At 34.1% G+C, this 8,997-nt stretch overlaps 1 pseudogene across 1 annotated transcript in view; it reads left to right on the top strand.

The window, feature by feature from the left end:
- Positions 1–447: 447 nt before the first annotated feature.
- The window catches only part of LOC308640256 (ATP-dependent RNA helicase DHX15-like), a 29,222-nt pseudogene continuing 20,672 nt past the window's right edge, over positions 448–8,997 (top strand). The window contains exons 1-3 of the transcript in view: positions 448–500; positions 1,598–2,033; positions 5,912–6,105. The product of the transcript in view is annotated as an ATP-dependent RNA helicase DHX15-like (transcript). The remainder of the gene's footprint in view (positions 501–1,597; positions 2,034–5,911; positions 6,106–8,997) is intronic.

The following is an 8,997-nucleotide window of genomic DNA, read 5'->3' as shown; positions in this document are numbered from 1 at the left end:
CATTTTGGGCTAATATGAATGCTTATTAAATATGTTGAGCACTATGATAAGGTAGAAGGAGGGAAAGAAAGCAGGTAGTTGATAGCATATTTCAAAGATAGGTCAGGACTCTAAAATTTTGAATTGTGAGACTTCATTTTATGGTTAGTCATTTTTCACATTTTCTTTTGGTTTTGAGTAAAACTTTCTAGCTTGTATACCCTATAATTCTGTAGCATGTGGACATTGAAATGGAAGAAGAAAAAAATCACCTGTTTAAAACAAGGATTTTCCCCCTTAAGTCTTTTTTTTTTAATGGAATAGAATGGCATATTTTTAGAAGGAAAGGATCCAATTTGATTGGTCAGCCTACCATTTCTGTAGATGGACCATTCTGACTCAGTGCTGGGTTTAGTATTTTATCTTTGGTCTGTCAAGAATTTACTATTGCCCCATTGATGTACCATTATGGAGAATGACTGCTCTTTCTCTGCTACTGATACTTACAGCACAGGAAACTTGTACTCATTTGTGTATTGTGAATAAGGAGCAATGACACATTTAGCTTCCTGTTGGTCCTCATTATTTTTAATCTGGGTCCCAACACCTCGTGGCAAGTTTCTTTGCTACAAACTCCTTCTTTGCTATAGGAGTTTGTCTGAAATAAAGTGGATTAGTAAAATGAGCAAGGAAAGATTATTTTATTTCTGTCACCAGGCCCTCAGAGGCCACCAGATACAGCCCTTTGTCTTGCTGCTTGTCAGGTTTCCTCACCTAGATTAGTTAAGGTTATCATCGTATTGGGACAATCTAGTAACTAGAAGTAGATATCATAATTGACTACTTAAAACTGGCCTAAGTTTAATAAAGTGGCTGCCTGCATAATTTTAGCATTTTTTAAACAGCGGTAAAATGATGAAGCTAGTTTTAATTCTGCTTTATTTCATTTATGGTTGGCCAGTATATGCGGATTTACCTTTTACTTCCAGTGTTTTACTATCCCCAAAGGCTAAATGCAAGAGTAGACACTGAAAGCAAAGGAATAAAAGTGTTTTAGAATTTTCGTTTTTCTTGTAAAGCAGTATACACTTACTGAATAAAATTGAGGAAGTACTGGAAAGTATAATTAAGAAAGCAAACTTGCAGATAATCCTCTAATTCATATTTGTATTACTTGTGATACTGTGTGTAACATTGTACTGTGTTCTTTTCATTTAGCATTAGATCTTAAAGCAAAGTGCAGCTTGAAGGAGAATCTAGGAAAGATTGTGGGGCTGTCTTCTTTTGCCCAATTTATTTCTGTCTTCCCCACTCCAGCTGCAGTCTCTGACTTCTGTTGTGGAAATAGGAAGTTTTTTTTTTTTTTTTTCCTTAGGATGTCTTAACCTTATGTTGAAGTTTGTAGTAAGATAATTTGAGGCATCATCAAGGAAGGAAAAAGTTTATGGTGGAGTGTGGAAAATTCTTGATTGTTATTTCTAATAGTTATGTAATTCATTGAAATTTTACATTAATTTTTTCGTTAGGTTAGTGAACATTTGTGCTCTTATGACTGTAATATTGCCTCGAACATTATGCTTAAAATTTAGAATCTGAATTCTAAAATTTTTGTTCTTAGGAAAGAACGAGATCGAGACCGGGATCCTGAAGATCGGTCTAAAGATCGTGACAGAGAACGTGATAGAGGAGATCGAGAGCGGGAGAGGGAAAAAGAAAAGGAGAAGGAGTTGCGAGCTTCAACCAATGCTATGCTTATCAGTGCTGGATTACCACCTTTGAAAGCTTCCCACTCAGCTCATTCAACCCACTCGGCTCATTCAACACATTCGACACATTCTGCTCATTCAACACACACTGGGCATGCAGGACACACATCACTTCCACAGTGCATTAATCCATTCACCAATTTACCCCATACACCTCGATACTATGATATTCTAAAGAAACGACTTCAGCTCCCGGTTTGGGAATACAAGGATAGGTTTACAGATATCCTGGTTAGACATCAGTCATTTATGCTGGTTGGCGAGACTGGGTCTGGTAAGACAACACAGGTGAGTTACTTTTTCTTTTTTCTTTTTATTATAGTTGTTTGGAACTGAATATTACCTATTCTTTCACAAAGTAGAAGGCATATGTAGTCATCCCTACCTCATGCCAGAACTAATAAGACATCTAGGATATTTTTCAAACATGGATGAGTCATTATTTACTGGGCTTCTGTTAATAGATATGTAGGCTTCACATGGGCAGGTATGTTTGTAGAAATGGAAACTTGGATATCATTTGCAGTTAAAATACATGTAGCCAAATTGCCTTCCCTTCATAAGTAACCTGTCAGTTTACCTTTCCATAAGCAAGTGTGAGAGCATGTTTGTGAGTATCACTGGATTGGAGTTTTTACAGATCTAATAGGTGAAAAAAATAAACCTGGGGTAATTTTTAATTTGTGTGTGTGTTTCCCTGAGTGAGGTTAACTATCTTTTTTTAAGTTATATGGACTGCAAGTCAATTTGAGTATTTCATGGAGGCTTTTCGAAAACTACTACAGCAACCAAAATAGAAAAGCTTTTATTGAAGACTGAACTTTAGTGAGAACTATTTTCAAGTGAAGGAAAACTTAGTGCTGATGTTAGGAAAAGAAATTGTAGCCTTTTTTTTAATAAACAAAATTTAAAAAGTTTTAGAAACGTGCAAGTCTATAACTCTTAATTATGCTAATCTATTTCATTAAGTCCCATGTTTTTAAATTTGCAAATATTTCAATGAAATGGACACATGTGCATTCAGATACATTGGAAATAATGTAATACTAATTAATTATATCACTATACTAATTAAATGCTACATACTATATTTTTTATAGATGTTTTACATCTAATACAATAGGACAAAATGGAGCATTGTCAGAGTATTTTAAATAATTATATCAACTGTTTTACTGGTTTGCAGAATATTAACACACCTGTTAATTAATCAGGCATTGTGTACTTTACATGTATTATATCATTTTAAGTTTATATACAACTCTGCAGGGAAAGTAATCACATTTTATGGAGGACCAGAATGCGGCTTAGATTAATGAGAGAACTCTGGTTTAGTGGGCTGCTCTGGATTTAGGTAAGTTCAGCATTAACAGTTTTGTCCCTTTTCAATAACCAGTTATATTTATTTCATACTGCTGTTCTGTGGTCTGATGTGGTTCAGAGGAGTTTTTATTAGTAGTTAGTGTGGATAATTTAATCGATTCAAGGCACAAGAGGCTTGTGATGATTTGGATTACACATGCTTTCAGGGGTTACTTTATGTGAATATTGAAGACTGCAGGGAATTTTGGGGATGTGAAAGGGAAACTAGAAAGTTAAATCAGTAAATTTCATCCAAATGCTTTTTAGTATAGTTATCAAACTTGGGCACAAACCTAATAAAGAGTACTTAGCAGTTGTTTTGGTTATCCCTGCCTATCAGAAAATGAAATCAAACATAATTTGAAATAATGACTTTAACTTTTGAAAGAGCCATAGAAAAGACATTTTGCATTGTGCTTGGTGTGCACATACTATGCCTATATTTGAGAAATTAAAGCTAGTTCAGTCAGGAAAAACATGAGTGAGGGTACAAGTTTAGAGAAGGGAACACTGCACACTTTGACTAGTGTGAAGGGTTGGTGGGGTAGGTGAGACTGGAGCCCTAGGTTGAGCCTTACTACCTCTTGCCATAGGTAAGGAAGCCATCAGAGTTTTTAATTGGAGGGGAGTGACACAAATTTTTATTAAAAATGTTCAGTCATGAAAGACCATATAGGAGATCCTAACAAGTTTTGACTTTGTGTGCAAGGTTAGTGGGAATGAGGAACAAAGAATGGAGTCTGTTTTTTACTGCCACTGAATAGGGGACATGGGAAGAATTAAAAGAACTTGAAGGAAGGTGAGAAATGGTTTTGCTTTGAACTTGATGAATTTGAGATACCAATAAAATATTCATTATTCAGAAGGAGATGTGACTACCAGGTTTGGGGGTAGGAGCTAGAGTTATAGGATTGACTTTGTTCTGTTGCAGGCAATGTTGTAATTTAAGAGAATAGAAAAGGCTACTCAGGACAATATATAAAACAGGGATTAGGTTTTGGGAAAATAGCCTCAAGTGGAGGAAGGAAGAGCAGAGCAGATGCCTACTTTGAGCAGACCAGTCGCCCACATCTTTCAGGATATGCATCCCTTCCAAATTATATTTCCTTAGAAAGTTTGAGTAGATGCCTTATCATAAGCTGTTTTGGGAACCCTTAAAAATCTCTGAAACCCTTTCCAGGGTCCAAGAATTTCTTAGTATTTTTCATACAAAACAAAATATTGCAGCATACTGAATGTAGAGACAGAATTGAGGTTTCTTCCAATAAGCTAGACATGAGAGATATGTAAAAATAATAAAATGTGCTCTACTAGCCAAGTATTATTTTATTTGAAAAATATACATTTTAAAAATAGAAGATAGGTTGTTACTAGTAATTAGTAAACAATTTAGCTGCTTTTCAGTTTTAACTTCCAAATACAATAAATGTATTAATTGTTTGGTATCCTCATTTATTTTAACAGTATAAGGAGTTCTAAAAGAGAACTGCTAAATTAACCAAAACTATATATTTTTAAATTATCAATTTCACTGGAGTGAAATTTTTAAAAATGTGAATAATCTTGCCTTAAGAATTACAAATTAATTTTAAGTATTTTTAATTTGTAAGTCGGTACTTTTTGAGGATTGGTAAAATGAGGGTAGATAATTAAAACCTCATAAGAAGACCACTTAACATGGGTCTGTTGATTTGCAATACCAGGAAGACTCTGCTATTTTAGTGAAGTATTTTGTTCATTTAAAACCATGTAAAAATATTATTATGTTCTCTGAGAAGCAACATAATCATCTTTCATTTGTTTCTCCAGTTACAAGTTATTTCCAAATTAAAAAGTAACCTAACTAAAATGTAATAATAATGCAGTAATCAATACTAGTTATCAGATGTCATTGTACACATGGTGTACCCAAAAACCCCTTGTTTTTTCTATAGCATTAGCACCTGATAGGCTTTTGGAAGCTTTGGTGAAGACAAATCTGTCCTTGTAGCAGTAGATTCCAGTTTTATGGGATGGTCATTTGCTTTTTTCCCATGGTTCTTTTACAGTTAAGTCAGTCGAGAAGAACCATAAAATGAGAGAATCTATGAGTGTGTGGATAATTAGGAAGGAAATATGCTGTCATCCTGACAACCATCTTGTGGTTGAGATTTTCTCTTTCCCCTTGATTGACCTTACTCAGCGAAGCGCTATTGCTGTAAGCCATATTGAATTTGAGACTGGTAATTACTTTAAAGATGGTACCTAAAGTGTTGCCACTGTGCATAACATTCCTGAAAGATGGATTGGAGTACTAGTAGGTGCTAGGATTTGGCTTCTGCTGGCTTACAGAATTTGAATTGAATTAAAAGATACTTGTGCAACAAGGGAATATTTTCTACTTGTATCTGCATATTGTAACTCATTGTATGAATTTTGATGCTGTACTTATTGGAAATTAACATTTTTGTTATTAAGTAGAATTTGTTTCAAGTAGGATTTTTTTCATTGGGTAGACAAATAGTTAATGATGGGACCACTTAAACACTGGTGAGCATACCAAGCAAAGCTTATGTGGACCTAGCGCACAGAATGTAATCACATCACATCCTTGTTACACATGACCTCTTTTTGGATATTTTTCTATCTAAATTATATATGTTAAAGGAGTTATGATATGTTAAGTTTTTGTTATAAATAATTCTCTGTCACTTGCCTAATTGAATTTTATTTTAAATTATTGGAATGAGATAAAAGTGCTTTATATTAAACATAGTTGATATGCGGCAGAATAGAATTAATTTAAATGTGAAATTATTTGATAGATTCCACAGTGGTGTGTGGAGTATATGCGATCATTACCGGGACCCAAGAGAGGAGTTGCCTGTACCCAACCCAGGAGAGTGGCTGCAATGAGCGTGGCTCAGAGAGTTGCTGATGAGATGGATATGATGTTGGGCCAGGAAGTTGGTTATTCCATTTGATTTGAAGACTGCAGTAGCGCAAAAACCATCCTTAAGTAAGTACTTTATCTTTAAAAATGGATGCTTTTTCTAATTGTAGCTTTTCTGCCACTTGTTAAGAATTTTGCAAGTGGACACTCAAGTTATAAAAATTTAAAATTTGAATAGTTCGAAGTAGGCCACCTTTGACTTTTCAGGTGACATTTTAATGTGGATTCTTTTTCTTGGTTATAATATATGTTGCTTTTTAGTAGAAATTGAAGTTGGCAGATCAGGTTTTAGTTGCTTGAGGTTGTATCTTAAGTGAAAATGTTCCTATAAAATGTGTAGTTTTAGTAGACATGCTCTGAAATATCATTTAAATATGATAGAAATAGAAAAGTAAGATATATCTTAGTGGTCTGGGGATGTAGCAAAGGTAGAGTGCTTGCATGAGGGCGAAAGTTCAACCCCCCAGTCTTGCCAAAAAGAAAAAAAATGGATTTATCTTTGTAGAAGGACAGCTAATGTTAGAAAGAATGATGTGTGAGTAAGATGGGATATGATTTAATTGTAGGCAAGGGACTTTTAATGTTAATTTTGCAGATCTTGATATGCATACATAATGAACTAAAAGGCCAAATCTTGTTATGTAATGTACTCAGGGCACCTGAAGGTGTGTTGGTTCCTCTTTATAGCTGTGATACATGTGGTCATACTGGTCTTTTTGAATGTTTTAACTTGACAAAAATGTTTTCTTCATTTTATATAGTTGCATTCTGCACAAGTGGTATATATTTCCGGATAGTCATTTCTTTAAAAATCTCATTTTTTTCTTATTGCTTTTGTTTATCTGCATTTATATGACATTTAAGTTATTTAAAAAGCTTATTTCTTGATGGGCACAGTGGCAAATGCCTGTAATCCCAGCTACTCTGGAGGCTGAGATTGCAAGTTCAAGGCTGTCATGGTCATGGTATTTGCCTGTACTGTGAAGTTCATCCATGAAATAGTGCTTAAGGTCTGGATAAATTCCGGAGGAAGTTTTCATACTAACTTCTGTGTCATTTGAATGCTATTTCTCACAGGGCTAGGGGATCTAGCTCAGGGGTAGAGCACTTGTCTAGCATGTACAAGGCCCTGAGTTCAATCCCCAGTACTGTAAACATAACAAAAAACCTGTGTCACAATGCAATTTCCCGGGCTGGGGATGTGGCTCAAGCGGTAGCGCGCTCGCCTGGCACGTGTGCGGCCCGGGTTCGATCCTCAGCACCACATACAAAGATGTTGTGTCCGCCGATAACTAAAAAATAAATATTAAAATTCTCTCTCTCTCCCTCTCTTTCTAAAAAAAAAAAAAAAAAAAAAACAATGCAATTTCCCAAAGTTTTAAAAAAAGACATGTTGGAACAAAATGTTACGTGGTCAGTGACATGAGTCTTTGTTGATGGATCTATCTGTATCCATCTATAGGATTAGGAAATAAATGGGATTCTTGTCTCTTTTTTTAAAATTTTATATTTTATAGGTATTTTAAAATGTCTGCAGAAGTATACTAGTTTAGTGAACTCCCTGTGTTTATTATGCATCTTCAACCTTGTTTCACCTATATCCCAGTATTTTCCCTGTCTCATATTATTTTGAAACAGAGTTTAGGTATCATGATTTCATCTTAAAATATTTTCGGTGTCTCATTTTCTTAAAATATAACTGTCACAACTTTAAAAAATCCCTTCAAACAAAATATTCAATCACTTCATGTTTTGTGTCCAGTTTTCCTCTAGTCTTTTGAAATATATATTTTGTTTCAGTAGAATTTGATATACAATTTCATTTTTAAGAGCAATTGAGCTTTAAAATGCTTTGGTCTCCTTAACTTTGATTTATAAGGGTTTTTTTGTTGTTGTTGTTTAAATCTTAATCTTAACTAAATAAACTCAGTGATCACATTATTTATTGGTTGTTTGTAATTACATTGTAATTGACAATAATTATGTGAAATCATAGCTCATTTGATACTACTGTAAAGTACAGATAATGTCTAGGACTTGAAAAAAATAGAGTAAAATTTTACTTGTCTTTAGTAGGCATACCTTTCTGACATTTGATTCGCTGTATCATATTTGGGCAAGTTACAGTTAAGATTGGAATTTAGAAATCAAATGTGAGAAAGTTACCAGTATTAGAGGTGTGTATGTGTTTGTGTGTCTGTCTAGTAGGGAGTACGCTTGTGCAAGATTTTAAGTTTTTAGTAGGGAGTGACAATATAAATATACATAAGTAAAACATATGTTTAGCATTGTGATGTTTTCTTGTGGAGCAGTTCCCAAAGATTATCTATAACTAAACCTCTTCAAGAAAATTTATTCCAGACAGGGTAAATTTATTAATGTTCCTCCTTAAGGTAGGGAGTAACCAGTGTTGTTTTTGAGTGACACTATATTAGTAAAAGGGTATATATTATTTTAAATTGCTTTAAAAGGAAACGTTAAAATTTCCAGTGTAATTCTTATTTAATATGAAGAGGACTAATGTCAGTTTTGACTAATAAGAATACTTCATTAAGAACAGTGGTTTTGATTCCCTTGGTGTATTTCATAGTCACATATCAACCCATTAAGAACCCACATGTTATAAACATCTAAAGTTGTAACTGACTGAAATCAGTTATATAGTTAATTGGGTAGGAAGAATGCATTCATCAAAATATTCTCTGAAGATTCTGCTTGAAGGACTCAGAATTTAAGAGTTTTTTTGAGAATAGCCACATTGGTGTATTTTTTAATTGTACACAGAGTCCAAGGTAGTTTCTTCATGGTTTGAGATACATATGGATAGATGATGAGTCTAATATTGTGCTGTTTTCAGAGGATCAGATCTCATGTAAGTTAGTGCGTACTCTGGTTTTGAAGTTGTTAGTAGCTACTCAGTCCCAGTGGACAAGTTGCTAAATGGTTTTTGTGTTCTGT

The sequence above is a fragment of the Spermophilus citellus genome (assembly GCF_964194105.1).
Source record: "Spermophilus citellus genome assembly, contig: SCAFFOLD_91, whole genome shotgun sequence".
Lineage (NCBI taxonomy): Eukaryota > Metazoa > Chordata > Mammalia > Rodentia > Sciuridae > Spermophilus > Spermophilus citellus.
The sequence above is the reverse complement of the archived record's forward strand: the minus strand, read 5'-3'. Positions and strand labels throughout refer to the sequence as shown.